Below are 15,468 nucleotides of genomic sequence, written 5' to 3'. Positions count from 1 at the left end.
TGGGCATCAGCTGCTGGCAGCTGCCTCTGTGCTGCCATGGGCAGGGCACAGCACACACAGTGTTTGCAGTTCCCTGTGTGACACTGGCCCTGGTGACCTGACAGCCATAGGGAGACAAGAGAAAGAGCTGCCTCCCTCTGCCAGATGAGGCAAAGGTGAGAATCCCAGAATCACAGCATGGCCCGGGTTGGAAAGGAGCTCAAGGTTCATGAATCTCCAACCCTTGGCTCTCCAAGGGTGCACAGGGGGCTTTGTTCTCCCTGTGGTGCAGCTTCAGTGCCAACTCACAGCTGAGCTGGTTGGCACACTGTGACAGCCTGCCGCTCTGAAGCTCTTGGGGCAGTGCTCAGTTCTTTCTGAAGTACTCTGGAAATGCTGCTTCTCCTTCACCAAGTCTGTTTCCAGACAGACGTCTTTTTCTCCTCTGTACACACAAACAGTATCTTGTAACTCCCTGGCACAGTGCTCAGAAGTGATACTTCTGGAAGCACGTCAGAGAAAAGTGGCCTTGTCCCAGTGGACTTTCAGAGCAGATGAGAACAAGTCTTGGTTGACGGCTTTCTTCTGCTTCTGGAACTGCACAGGCAGGTTGTGTGTTGTCATACTTTATGCCAGAGTGCCAAACTGAAGCAGTTTCTGCAACTTCTTTTTTTCGTACTTGTCACTCTTTGCTGAGATTTTAACTTGGTCATTTTTAATGCGCTCTCATCTAAACTACTGTGTCCTCCAGTGTCAGTGTTGTATGAATCAGGACTGTGGGATTTCATCAGTGAAAGGATTCTGCTCTAATGACTGTCATTCTAAAGCTGATATTGTTTCTACCGCATCAGGCTTGCATGAAGCATCTTTGATCAACAGAGAAATCAGAAAAATTGCTTTTCCTATTGCAGTTTCCTTTTAACTAGTGATGAAAGCTGTCAGTTTATTTTTGGCACCAGAAATCCTGGGATGCAACCAGGTTAGATAAGAAGTGACACTGAGTCAACAGTAAGGGAACACAGATGAGACAGCATCACACAGCTCTGGAAAAGATGTTCCAGCTCTGTGTCTACCTACACACACAGGAGATGAAAAGTACTGGCTTACTGAGGTGTCCTGGGTTGCAGGTTCTGTTAATCTCCATTTTTGGAAGAGGTGCTTGCAATAAATACCTTGTAAGGTGAATGAGCTTGATAGAAGTAGGGTGTGAAAGAGATGGATTTGCTGTTTCCCTGAAGGTGCAGGAGTATTGCTGTGCCTACAGTCAGTAAACAAGGCAGAAATCACTGTGTTCCTCAGAATGAAAAAGAATAAGAATCTTTTTGGGAGTGACAGCACGCCTGAATGAAGCACAAATCTAAACATTTAAAATAAGGGCTAGTGTCAAAGGGACTTGCAGTATTTCTCGTGAAGAAATATTTGATGCTTCTTTATGAAAGTCATCATAACAAAAGTGTACTGATGTCTTTGCTGAGGATTTCCTTGGTTCCAGCCTGAAGGTGTGCGCAGGCATGAGCAGGCAGTGCTGAGCTGCAGGTGAGTGCATGTGTCCCACAGCAGGAAACCCGTGGATGTCTTCAGGGGGTTGAAATGGGCAGAGCTGTAAAACCTGGAGGCTTTCACTGAAATTGTCCTCTGCTTTATTTTGTAATCTTAGTTTCACCAATGCTTTCCAATATTATTTTCGTATGAGTGCAGATACATGGGATAGGATTTAAGTTTTTATGGTGCTGCTGTATAATTTTCTGTAGTCATCATAAGCCAATAAAAAAAATAAATGGCAATCAGGCAATCTATTAACAATCTGTGGCATGTGTCAAAACAATGAAATTTCTTGCAGGAAGACAATATTGCTATAGAATAATGTGGCTATCCAAAACTGTTAATTATACTTGATGAGCTGGAGATAATCCTGAAATGCAGGACTTTGATCTTAGCCAAGAATAATAAAAGTTATTATCATTCTTAAATTGGCAGCTGCTATCAAAAGCCTGTGTCTTATTTCCCTTTTAGTAACACTGGCTAAATCAGAGAAACTGATAAAAGAATTCCATGATTGCAGCTTAGGGATTCTTTCCCACTTGACCAGAAGTAATCAATGTCCAAAAATGTCTGAAAATAGTTTTTCTATCTTATTTTGCAATATGTATTGATATTTGAGATGAATGGCAAAAACATTTTGCGTACATAGATAAGCAATGCAAATTTGATGGATTGTTTTAGAGAAAAAAGCTCCGGTTATCTGATCGTTTCCATGCAGAAATAAGATTTACAGAAAAATTCTCATTATTATTATTCATGCATGAATAATTTCAAAAAAGAGATATGGGGATGTTGTTTCAATTCAAGCTGATTCTAGGAAGGACTGTCAGGATAGAAAAGCTGGTGTGCCCTTTGCCATGGGCAAAGAAACACTTCTGGTTTTCATGTTCCCTTTGTCTTTGAGTGCAAGAGGCCATGAGGAGAGTGTGCCCTAAACTTGGACCTTTTTTGACCATTGCAGCTGAGATGGAGAAGTGTTCAACCTTCTAGAAGGACTTCAAGACAAAGATATGTAATGAAAATAAGTCCAGGTTGGCTGTCCTAGTGGGCATCAGCTGCTGGCATCTGCATAGCTGTTGCTATGGGAACGGCAGAACAGCTGGAATGTTGCATTTCCTTGTGTGAGACAAGCACTGGTGAATTCAAAGACAGAGGGGTGTAATAGAAAGAGCATCACCTCCTTTGCCAGATTAGGCAAAGGTGAGTGGGATGCTGTTTCAGTTAGTGCTGATGTCAGGAAGGACAGTAAGGATGGAAAGGCTGGTGTTTGCCCTGGGCAGGGAAACACATCTGGTTTTCAATTTCTCTTTGTGTGCCAGAAAAAGAGGAGAGAGTGCCCTCAACGTGGACACCTCCTGCCCTCTTCTGCTCAGATGGAGAAATGTTCCAACTTCTAGAAGGACATCAGGACAAAGATATGTAATGAAAATAATCCAGGCTGGCTGTCCTTGTGGGCATCAGCTACTGGCATCTGCATTGCTGCTGCCATGTGCATGGCACAGCAGGTAAAAGATTGCTTTTCCTTGTGTGACACAGGAGCTCTTGAGTTGAAAGCTAGAGTGATGCAATTGAAAGAGCTGCGACCGCTGCCAGACATGGAAAGGTGAGTGGGATGTTGTTTCAAATAGTGCTGATGTCAGGAAGGACTGTAAGGATGGAAAGGCTGGTTTTTGCCATGGGCAGGGAAACACATCTGGTTTTCATCTTCTCTTCCTCTTTGAGTGCCATATAAACAGGGGAGAGTGTGCCCTCACCTTGGAACTCTCCTGCCCTCTTCTGCTCAGATGGAGAAATGTCCATGCCTCTAGAAGGACTTCAGGACAAAGATATGTAATAAAAATAAGTCCAGGCTGGCTGTCCCTGTGGGCATCAGCTGCTGGCATCTGCATTGCTGCTGCCATGAGCATGGCACAGCAGGTAAAAGATTGCTTTTCCTTGTGTGACACAGGAGCTCTTGACTTGAAAGCTAGAGGGATGCAATAGGAAGAGCTGCAACCTCTGCCAGACATGGCAAAGGTGAGTGGGATGTTGTTTCAATTAGTGCTGATGTCAGGAAGGACTGTAAGGATGGAAAGGCTGGTGTTTGCCATAGGCAGGGAAACACATCTGGTTTTCAAATTCACTTTCTCTTTGAGTGCCAGATAAACATGGGAGAGTGTGCCCTCAACTTGGACCCCTCCTGCCCTCTGCTGCTGAGATGGAGAAATGTCCCAGCTTCCAAAAGGACATCAGGACAAAGATATGTAATGAAAATAAGTCCAGGCTGGCTATCCTTGTGGGCATCAGCTGCTGGCATCTGCATTGCTGCTGCCATGAGCATGGCACAGCAGGTAAAAGATTGCTTTTCCTTGTGTGACACAGGAGCTCTTGAATTGAAAGCTAGAGGGATGCAATAGAAATAGCTGCAACCTCTGCCAGACATGGCAAGGGTGTGTGGGATTTTGTTTCAGTTGCTGCTGCTGTCAGGAAGGACTGTAAGGATGGAAAGGCTGGTTTTTGCCATGGGCAGGGAAACACATCTGGTTTTCATCTTCTCTTTCTCTTTGCGTTCCAGAAAAAGAGGAGAGTGTGCCCTCAACTTGGACACCTCCTGCCCTCTGCTGCTGAGATGGAGAAATGTCCCAGCTTCTAGAAGGACATCAGGACAAAGATATGTAATGAAAAGAAGTCCAGGCTGGCTGTCCTTGTGGGCATCAGCTGCTGGCATCTGCATTGGTGTTGCCATGAGCATGGCACAGCAGGTAAAAGATTGCTTTTCCTTGTGTGACACAGGAGCTCTTGAGTTGAAAGCCAGAGGGATGCAATTGAAAGAGCTGCAACCTCTGCCAGACATGGCAAAGGTGAGTGGGATGTTGTTTCAATTAGTGCTGATGTCAGGAAGGACTGTAAGGATGGAAAGGCTGGTGTTTGCCATGGGCAGAGAAACACATCTGTTTTTCATTTTCTGTTTCTCTTTGTGTGCCAGAAAAAGAGGAGAGTGTGCCCTAACCTTGGACACCTCCTGCCCTCTGCTGCTCAGAGGGAGAAATGTCTCAGCTTCTAGAAGGACATCAGGACAAAGATATGTAATGAAAATAAGTCCAGGCTGGCTGTCCTTGTGGGCATCAGCTGCTGGCATCTGCATTGCTGCTGCCATGAGCATGGCACAGCAGGTAAAAGATTGCTTTTCCTTGTGTGACACAGGAGCTCTTGAGTTGAAAGCTAGACGGATGCAATAGAAAGAGCTGCAACCTCTGCCAGACATGGCATGGGTGAGTGGGATTTTGTTTCAGTTGCTGCTGATGTCAAAAAGGACTGTAAGGATGGAAAGGCTGGTGTTTGCCATGGGCAGGGAAACACATCTGGTTTTCATTTTCTCTTTCTCTTTGTGTGCCAGAAAAAGAGGAGAGTGAGCCCTCAACTTGGACCCCACCTGCCCTCTTCTGCTGAGATGGAGAAATGTTCCAGGTTCTAGAAGGACATCAGGACAAAGATATGTAATGAAAATAAGTCCAGGCTGGCTGTCCTTGTGGGCATCAGCTGCTGGCATCTGCATTGGTGTTGCCATGAGCATGGCACAGCAGGTAAAAGATTGCTTTTCCTTGTGTGACACAGGAGCTCTTGAGTTGAAAGCCAGAGGGATGCAATAGAAAGAGCTGCAACCTCTGCCAGACATGGCAAGGGTGTGTGGGATTTTGTTTCAGTTGCTGCTGATGTCAGGAAGGACTGTAAGGATGGAAAGGCTGGTGTTTGCCATGGGCAGGGAAACACGTCTGGTTTTCATTTTCTCTTCCTCTTTGTGTTCCAGAAAAAGAGGAGAGTGTGCCCTCAACTTGGACACCTCCTGCCCTCTGCTGCTGAGATGGAGAAATGTCCCAGCTTCTAGAAGGACATCAGGACAAAGATATGTAATGAAAAGAAGTCCAGGCTGGCTGTCCTTGTGGGCATCAGCTGCTGGCATCTGCATTGGTGTTGCCATGAGCATGGCACAGCAGGTAAAAGATTGCTTTTCCTTGTGTGACACAGGAGCTCTTGACTTGAAAGCCAGAGGGATGCAATAGAAAGAGCTGCAACCTCTGCCAGACATGGCAAGGGTAAGTAGGATGTTGTTTCAGTTGCTGCTGATGTCAGGAAGGACAGTAAGGATGGAAAGGCTGGTGTTTGCCATGGGCAGGGAAACACATCTGGTTTTCATTTTCTGTTTCTCTTTGTGTGCCAGAAAAAGAGGAGAGTGTGCCCTAACCTTGGACACCTCCTGCCCTCTGCTGCTCAGAGGGAGAAATGTCTCAGCTCCTAGAAGGACATCAGGACAAAGATATGTAATGAAAATAAGTCCAGGCTGGCTATCCTTGTGGGCATCAGCTGCTGGCATCTGCATTGCTGCTGCCATGAGCATGGCACAGCAGGTAAAAGATTGCTTTTCCTTGTGTGACACAGGAGCTCTTGAATTGAAAGCTAGAGGGATGCAATAGAAATAGCTGCAACCTCTGCCAGACATGGCAAGGGTGTGTGGGATTTTGTTTCAGTTGCTGCTGCTGTCAGGAAGGACTGTAAGGATGGAAAGGCTGGTTTTTGCCATGGGCAGGGAAACACATCTGGTTTTCATCTTCTCTTTCTCTTTGCGTTCCAGAAAAAGAGGAGAGTGTGCCCTCAACTTGGACACCTCCTGCCCTCTGCTGCTGAGATGGAGAAATGTCCCAGCTTCTAGAAGGACATCAGGACAAAGATATGTAATGAAAAGAAGTCCAGGCTGGCTGTCCTTGTGGGCATCAGCTGCTGGCATCTGCATTGGTGTTGCCATGAGCATGGCACAGCAGGTAAAAGATTGCTTTTCCTTGTGTGACACAGGAGCTCTTGAGTTGAAAGCCAGAGGGATGCAATTGAAAGAGCTGCAACCTCTGCCAGACATGGCAAAGGTGAGTGGGATGTTGTTTCAATTAGTGCTGATGTCAGGAAGGACTGTAAGGATGGAAAGGCTGGTGTTTGCCATGGGCAGAGAAACACATCTGTTTTTCATTTTCTGTTTCTCTTTGTGTGCCAGAAAAAGAGGAGAGTGTGCCCTAACCTTGGACACCTCCTGCCCTCTGCTGCTCAGAGGGAGAAATGTCTCAGCTTCTAGAAGGACATCAGGACAAAGATATGTAATGAAAATAAGTCCAGGCTGGCTGTCCTTGTGGGCATCAGCTGCTGGCATCTGCATTGCTGCTGCCATGAGCATGGCACAGCAGGTAAAAGATTGCTTTTCCTTGTGTGACACAGGAGCTCTTGAGTTGAAAGCTAGACGGATGCAATAGAAAGAGCTGCAACCTCTGCCAGACATGGCATGGGTGAGTGGGATTTTGTTTCAGTTGCTGCTGATGTCAAAAAGGACTGTAAGGATGGAAAGGCTGGTGTTTGCCATGGGCAGGGAAACACATCTGGTTTTCATTTTCTCTTTCTCTTTGTGTGCCAGAAAAAGAGGAGAGTGAGCCCTCAACTTGGACCCCACCTGCCCTCTTCTGCTGAGATGGAGAAATGTTCCAGCTTCTAGAAGGACATCAGGACAAAGATATGTAATGAAAATAAGTCCAGGCTGGCTGTCCTTGTGGGCATCAGCTGCTGGCATCTGCATTGGTGTTGCCATGAGCATGGCACAGCAGGTAAAAGATTGCTTTTCCTTGTGTGACACAGGAGCTCTTGAGTTGAAAGCCAGAGGGATGCAATAGAAAGAGCTGCAACCTCTGCCAGACATGGCAAGGGTGTGTGGGATTTTGTTTCAGTTGCTGCTGATGTCAGGAAGGACTGTAAGGATGGAAAGGCTGGTGTTTGCCATGGGCAGGGAGACACGTCTGGTTTTCATCTTCTCTTTCTCTTTGTGTGCCAGAAAAAGTGGAGAGTGTGCCTGCAACTTGGACCCCTCCTGCCCTCTTCTGCTGAGATGGAGAAATGTTCCAGCTTCTGGAAGGACATCAGGACAAAGATATGTAATGAAAATAAGTCCAGGCTGGCTGTTCTTGTGGGCATCAGCTGCTGGCATCTGCATTGGTGTTGCCATGAGCATGGCAAAGCAGGTAAAAGATTGCTTTTCCTTGTGTGACACAGGAACTCTTGACTTGAAAGCTAGAGTGATGCAATTGAAAGAGCTGCAACCTCTGCCAGACATGGCAAAGGTGAGTGGGATGTTGTTTCAGTTGCTGCTGATGTCAGGAAGGACTGTAAGGATGGAAAGGCTGGTTTTTGCCATGGGCAGGGAAACACATCTGGTTTTCATTTTCTCTTCCTCTTTGAGTGCCATATAAACAGGGGAGAGTGTGCCCTCACCTTGGAACTCTCCTGCCCTCTTCTGCTCAGATGGAGAAATGTCCATGCCTCTAGAAGGACATCAGGACAAAGATATGTAATGAAAATAAGTCCAGGCTGGCTGTCCTTGTGGGCATCAGCTGCTGGCATCTGCATTGCTGCTGCCATGAGCATGGCACAGCAGGTAAAAGATTGCTTTTCCTTGTGTGACACAGGAGCTCTTGAGTTGAAAGCCAGAGGGATGCAATAGAAAGAGCTGCAACCTCTGCCAGACATGGCAAAGGTGAGTGGGATGATGTTTCAATTAGTGCTGATGTCAGGAAAGACTGTAAGGATGGAAAGGCTGGTGTTTTCCATGGGCAGGGAAACACGTCTGGTTTTCAAATTCTCTTTCTCTTTGAGTGCCAGATAAACAGGGGAGAGTGTGCCCTAAACTTGGACCCCTCCTGCCCTCTTCTGCTTAGATGGAGAAATGTTCCAGCTTCTAGAAGGACATCAGGACAAAGATATGTAATGAAAATAAGTCCAGGCTGGCTGTCCTTGTGGGCATCAGCTGCTGGCATCTGCATTGGTGTTGCCATGAGCATGGCACAGCAGGTAAAAGATTGCTTTTCCTTGTGTGACACAGGAGCTCTTGAGTTGAAAGCCAGAGGGATGCAATAGAAAGAGCTGCAACCTCTGCGAGACATGGCAAGGGTGTGTGGGATTTTGTTTCAGTTGCTGCTGATGTCAGGAAGGACTGTAAGGATGGAAAGGCTGGTGTTTGCCATGGGCAGGGAAACACGTCTGGTTTTCATTTTCTCTTCCTCTTTGACTGCCAGATAAACAGGGGAGAGTGTGCCCTCACCTTGGAACTCTCCTGCCCTCTTCTGCTGAGATGGAGAAATGTTCCAGCTTCTAGAAGGACATCAGGACAAAGATACGTAATGAAAATAAGTCCAGGCTGGCTGTCCTTGTGGGCATCAGCTGCTGGCATCTGCATTGGTGTTGCCATGAGCATGGCACAGCAGGTAAAAGATTGCTTTTCCTTGTGTGACACAGGAGCTCTTGAGTTGAAAGCTAGAGTGATGCAATTGAAAGAGCTGCAACCTCTGCCAGACATGGCATGGGAGAGTGGGATTTTGTTTCAGTTGCTGCTGATGTCAGGAAGGACTGTAAGGATGGAAAGGCTGGTGTTTGCCATGGGTAGGGAAACACATCTGGTTTTCATTTTCTCTTTATCTTTGTGTGCCAGAAAAAGAGGAGAGTGAGCCCTCAACTTGGACCCCTCCTGCCCTCTGCTGCTGAGATGGAGAAATGTTCCACCTTCTAGAAGGACATCAGGACAAAGATATGTAATGAAAATAAGTCCAGGCTGGCTGTCCTTGTGGGCATCAGCTGCTGGCATCTGCATTGGTGTTGCCATGAGCATGGCACAGCAGGTAAAAATTGCTTTTCCTTGTGTGACACAGGAGCTCTTGACTTGAAAGCTAGAGTGATGCAATTGAAAGAGCTGCAACCTCTGCCAGACATGGCAAAGGTGAGTGGGATGATGTTTCAATTAGTGCTGATGTCAGGAAAGACTGTAAGGATGGAAAGGCTGGTGTTTTCCATGGGCAGGGAAACACGTCTGGTTTTCAAATTCTCTTTCTCTTTGAGTGCCAGATAAACAGGGGAGAGTGTGCCCTAAACTTGGACCCCTCCTGCCCTCTTCTGCTGAGATGGAGAAATGTCCCAGCTTCTAGAAGGACATCAGGACAAAGATATGTAATGAAAAGAAGTCCAGGCTGGCTGTCCTTGTTGGCATCAGCTGCTGGCATCTGCACTGCTGCTGCCATGAGCATGGCACAGCAGATAAAAGATTGCTTTTCCTTGTGTGACACAGGAGCTCTTGACTTGAAAGCTAGAGTGATGCAATTGAAAGAGCAGCAACCTCTGCGAGACATGGCAAAGGTGAGTGGGATGTTGTTTCAATTAGTGCTGATGTCAGGAAGGACTGTAAGGATGGAAAGGCTGGTGTTTGCCATGGGCAGAGAAACACATCTGTTTTTCATTTTCTGTTTCTCTTTGTGTGCCAGAAAAAGAGGAGAGTGTGCCCTAACCTTGGACACCTCCTGCCCTCTGCTGCTCAGAGGGAGAAATGTCTCAGCTTCTAGAAGGACATCAGGACAAAGATATGTAATGAAAATAAGTCCAGGCTGGCTGTCCTTGTGGGCATCAGCTGCTGGCATCTGCATTGCTGCTGCCATGAGCATGGCACAGCAGGTAAAAGATTGCTTTTCCTTGTGTGACACAGGAGCTCTTGACTTGACAGCTAGAGGGATGCAATAGAAAGAGCTGCAACCTCTGCCAGACATGGCAAGGGTGTGTGGGATTTTGTTTCAGTTGCTGCTGATGTCAGGAAGGACTGTAAGGATGGAAAGGTTGGTGTTTGCCATAGGCAGGGAAACACATCAGGCTTTCATCTTCTCTTTCTCTTTGTGTGCCAGAAAAAGTGGAGAGTGTGCCTGCAACTTGGACCCCTCCTGCCCTCTTCTGCTGAGATGGAGAAATGTTCCAGCTTCTAGAAGGACATCAGGACAAAGATATGTAATGAAAATAAGTCCAGGCTTGCTGTCCTTGTGGGCATCAGCTGCTGGCATCTGCATTGCTGCTGCCATGAGCATGGCACAGCAGGTAAAAGATTGCTTTTCCTTGTGTGACACAGGAGCTCTTGACTTGAAAGCTAGAGTGATGCAATTGAAAGAGCTGCAACCTCTGCCAGACATGGCAAGCATGAGAGGGATTTTGTTTCAGTTGCTGCTGATGTCAGGAAGGAATGTAAGGATGGAAAGGCTGGTTTTTGCCATGGGCAGAGAAACACATCTGGTTTTCATCTTCTCTTTCTCTTTGTGTTCCAGAAAAAGAGGAGAGTGTGCCCTCAACTTGGACACCTCCTGCCCTCTGCTGCTGAGATGGAGAAATGTCCCAGCTTCTAGAAGGACATCAGGACAAAGATATGTAATGAAAAGAAGTCCAGGCTGGCTGTCCTTGTGGGCATCAGCTGCTGGCATCTGCATTGGTGTTGCCATGAGCATGGCACAGCAGGTAAAAGATTGCTTTTCCTTGTGTGACACAGGAGCTCTTGAGTTGAAAGCCAGAGGGATGCAATAGAAAGAGCTGCAACCTCTGCCAGACATGGCAAGGGTGTGTGGGATTTTGTTTCAGTTGCTGCTGATGTCAGGAAGGACTGTAAGGATGGAAAGGCTGGTGTTTGCCATGGGCAGGGAAACACGTCTGGTTTTCATCTTCTCTTTCTCTTTGTGTGCCAGAAAAAGTGGAGAGTGTGCCTGCAACTTGGACCCCTCCTGCCCTCTTCTGCTGAGATGGAGAAATGTTCCAGCTTCTGGAAGGACATCAGGACAAAGATATGTAATGAAAATAAGTCCAGGCTGGCTGTTCTTGTGGGCATCAGCTGCTGGCATCTGCATTGGTGTTGCCATGAGCATGGCAAAGCAGGTAAAAGATTGCTTTTCCTTGTGTGACACAGGAACTCTTGACTTGAAAGCTAGAGTGATGCAATTGAAAGAGCTGCAACCTCTGCCAGACATGGCAAAGGTGAGTGGGATGTTGTTTCAGTTGCTGCTGATGTCAGGAAGGACTGTAAGGATGGAAAGGCTGGTTTTTGCCATGGGCAGGGAAACACATCTGGTTTTCATTTTCTCTTCCTCTTTGAGTGCCATATAAACAGGGGAGAGTGTGCCCTCACCTTGGAACTCTCCTGCCCTCTTCTGCTCAGATGGAGAAATGTCCATGCCTCTAGAAGGACATCAGGACAAAGATATGTAATGAAAATAAGTCCAGGCTGGCTGTCCTTGTGGGCATCAGCTGCTGGCATCTGCATTGGTGTTGCCATGAGCATGGCACAGCAGGTAAAAGATTGCTTTTCCTTGTGTGACACAGGAGCTCTTGAGTTGAAAGCCAGAGGGATGCAATAGAAAGAGCTGCAACCTCTGCCAGACATGGCAAAGGTGAGTGGGATGATGTTTCAATTAGTGCTGATGTCAGGAAAGACTGTAAGGATGGAAAGGATGGTGTTTTCCATGGGCAGGGAAACACGTCTGGTTTTCAAATTCTCTTTCTCTTTGAGTGCCAGATAAACAGTGGAGAGTGTGCCCTAAACTTGGACCCCTCCTGCCCTCTGCTGCTGAGATGGAGAAATGTTCCACCTTCTAGAAGGACATCAGGACAATGATATGTAATGAAAATAAGTCCAGGCTGGCTGTCCTTGTGGGCATCAGCTGCTGGCATCTGCATTGGTGTTGCCATGAGCATGGCACAGCAGGTAAAAATTGCTTTTCCTTGTGTGACACAGGAGCTCTTGACTTGAAAGCTAGAGTGATGCAATTGAAAGAGCTGCAACCTCTGCCAGACATGGCAAAGGTGAGTGGGATGATGTTTCAATTAGTGCTGATGTCAGGAAAGACTGTAAGGATGGAAAGGCTGGTGTTTTCCATGGGCAGGGAAACACGTCTGGTTTTCAAATTCTCTTTCTCTTTGAGTGCCAGATAAACAGGGGAGAGTGTGCCCTAAACTTGGACCCCTCCTGCCCTCTTCTGCTGAGATGGAGAAATGTTCCAGCTTCTAGAAGGACATCAGGACAAAGATAAGTAATGAAAATAAGTCCAGGCTGGCTGTCCTTGTGGGCATCAGCTGCTGGCATCTGCACTGCTGCTGCCATGAGCATGGCACAGCAGGTAAAAGATTGCTTTTCCTTGTGTGACACAGGAGCTCTTGACTTGAAAGCTAGAGTGACGCAATTGAAAGAGCTGCAACCTCTGCGAGACATGGCAAAGGTGAGTGGGATGTTGTTTCAATTAGTGCTGATGTCAGGAAGGACTGTAAGGATGGAAAGGCTGGTGTTTGCCATGGGCAGAGAAACACATCTGTTTTTCATTTTCTGTTTCTCTTTGTGTGCCAGAAAAAGAGGAGAGTGTGCCCTAACCTTGGACACCTCCTGCCCTCTGCTGCTTAGAGGGAGAAATGTCTCAGCTTCTAGAAGGACATCAGGACAAAGATATGTAATGAAAATAAGTCCAGGCTGGCTGTCCTTGTGGGCATCAGCTGCTGGCATCTGCATTGCTGCTGCCATGAGCATGGCACAGCAGGTAAAAGATTGCTTTTCCTTGTGTGACACAGGAGCTCTTGACTTGACAGCTAGAGGGATGCAATAGAAAGAGCTGCAACCTCTGCCAGACATGGCAAGGGTGTGTGGGATTTTGTTTCAGTTGCTGCTGATGTCAGGAAGGACTGTAAGGATGGAAAGGTTGGTGTTTGCCATAGGCAGGGAAACACATCAGGCTTTCATCTTCTCTTTCTCTTTGTGTGCCAGAAAAAGTGGAGAGTGTGCCTGCAACTTGGACCCCTCCTGCCCTCTTCTGCTGAGATGGAGAAATGTTCCAGCTTCTAGAAGGACATCAGGACAAAGATATGTAATGAAAATAAGTCCAGGCTTGCTGTCCTTGTGGGCATCAGCTGCTGGCATCTGCATTGCTGCTGCCATGAGCATGGCACAGCAGGTAAAAGATTGCTTTTCCTTGTGTGACACAGGAGCTCTTGACTTGAAAGCTAGAGTGATGCAATTGAAAGAGCTGCAACCTCTGCCAGACATGGCAAGCATGAGAGGGATTTTGTTTCAGTTGCTGCTGATGTCAGGAAGGAATGTAAGGATGGAAAGGCTGGTTTTTGCCATGGGCAGAGAAACACATCTGGTTTTCATCTTCTCTTTCTCTTTGTGTTCCAGAAAAAGAGGAGAGTGTGCCCTCAACTTGGACACCTCCTGCCCTCTGCTGCTGAGATGGAGAAATGTCCCAGCTTCTAGAAGGACATCAGGACAAAGATATGTAATGAAAAGAAGTCCAGGCTGGCTGTCCTTGTGGGCATCAGCTGCTGGCATCTGCATTGGTGTTGCCATGAGCATGGCACAGCAGGTAAAAGATTGCTTTTCCTTGTGTGACACAGGAGCTCTTGACTTGAAAGCTAGAGGTATGCAATAGCAAGAGCTGCAACCTCTGCCAGACATGGCAAGGGTAAGTAGGATGTTGTTTCAGTTGCTGCTGATGTCAGGAAGGACTGTAAGGATGGAAAGGCTGGTGTTTGCCATGGGCAGGGAAACACATCTTGTTTTCATTTTCTCTTCCTCTTTGAGTGCCAGATAAACAGGGGATAGTGTGCCCTCACCTTGGAACTCTCCTGCGCTCTTCCGCTGAGATGGAGAAATGTCCCAGCTTCTAGAAGGACATCAGGACAAAGATATGTATGGAAAATAAGTCCAGGCTGGCTGTCCTTGTGGGCATCAGCTGCTGGCATCTGCACTGCTGCTGCCATGAGCATGGCACAGCAGGTAAAAGATTGCTTTTCCTTGTGTGACACAGGAGCTCTTGACTTGAAAGCTAGAGTGATGCAATTGAAAGAGCTGCAACCTCTGCCAGACATGGCAAAGGTGAGTGGGATGTTGTTTCAATTAGTGCTGGTGTCAGGAAGGACTGTAAGGATGGAAAGGCTGGTGTTTGCCATGGGCAGGGAAACACATCTTGTTTTCATTTTCTCTTCCTCTTTGTGTGCCAGAAAAAGAGGAGAGTGAGCCCTCAACTTGGACCCCTCCTGCCCTCTTCTGCTGAGATGGAGAAATGTTCCAGCTTCTAGAAGGACATCAGGACAAAGATATGTAATGAAAATAAGTCCAGGCTGGCTGTTCTTGTGGGCATCAGCTGCTGGCATCTGCATTGGTGTTGCCATGAGCATGGCACAGCAGGTAAAAGATTGCTTTTCCTTGTGTGACACAGGAGCTCTTGACTTGAAAGCTAGAGGGATGCAATAGAAAGAGCTGCAACCTCTGCCAGACATGGCAAGGGTGTGTGGGATTTTGTTTCAGTTGCTGCTGATGTCAGGAAGGACTGTAAGGATGGAAAGGTTGGTGTTTGCCATGGGCAGGGAAACACATCAGGTTTTCATCTTCTCTTTCTCTTTGTGTGCCAGAAAAAGTGGAGAGTGTGCCTGCAACTTGGACACCTCCTGCCCTCTTCTGCTTAGATGGAGAAATGTTCCAGCTTCTAGAAGGACATCAGGACAAAGATATGTTATGAAAATAAGTCCAGGCTTGCTGTCCTTGTGGGCATCAGCTGCTGGCATCTGCATTGGTGTTGCCATGAGCATGGCACAGCAGGTAAAAGATTGCTTTTCCTTGTGTGACACAGGAGCTCTTGACTTGAAAGCTAGAGTGATGCAATTGAAAGAGCTGCAACCTCTGCCAGACATGGCAAAGGTGAGTGGGATGTTGTTTCAGTTGCTGCTGATGTCAGGAAGGACTGTAAGGATGGAAAGGCTGGTTTTTGCCATGGGCAGGGAAACACATCTGGTTTTCATTTTCTCTTCCTCTTTGAGTGCCATATAAACAGGGGAGAGTGTGCCCTCACCTTGGAACTCTCCTGCCCTCTTCTGCTCAGATGGAGAAATGTCCATGCCTCTAGAAGGACATCAGGACAAAGATATGTAATGAAAATAAGTCCAGGCTGGCTGTCCTTGTGGGCATCAGCTGCTGGCATCTGCATTGGTGTTGCCATGAGCATGGCACAGCAGGTAAAAGATTGCTTTTCCTTGTGTGACACAGGAGCTCTTGACTTGAAAGCTAGAGGTATGCAATAGCAAGAGCTGCAACCTCTGCCAGACATG

This window comes from Phasianus colchicus, chromosome Z (genome assembly GCF_987193195.1).
Source record: "Phasianus colchicus chromosome Z, bPhaCol1.hap1.1, whole genome shotgun sequence".
Taxonomy (NCBI): domain Eukaryota; kingdom Metazoa; phylum Chordata; class Aves; order Galliformes; family Phasianidae; genus Phasianus; species Phasianus colchicus.
The sequence above is the reverse complement of the archived record's forward strand: the minus strand, read 5'-3'. Positions refer to the sequence as shown.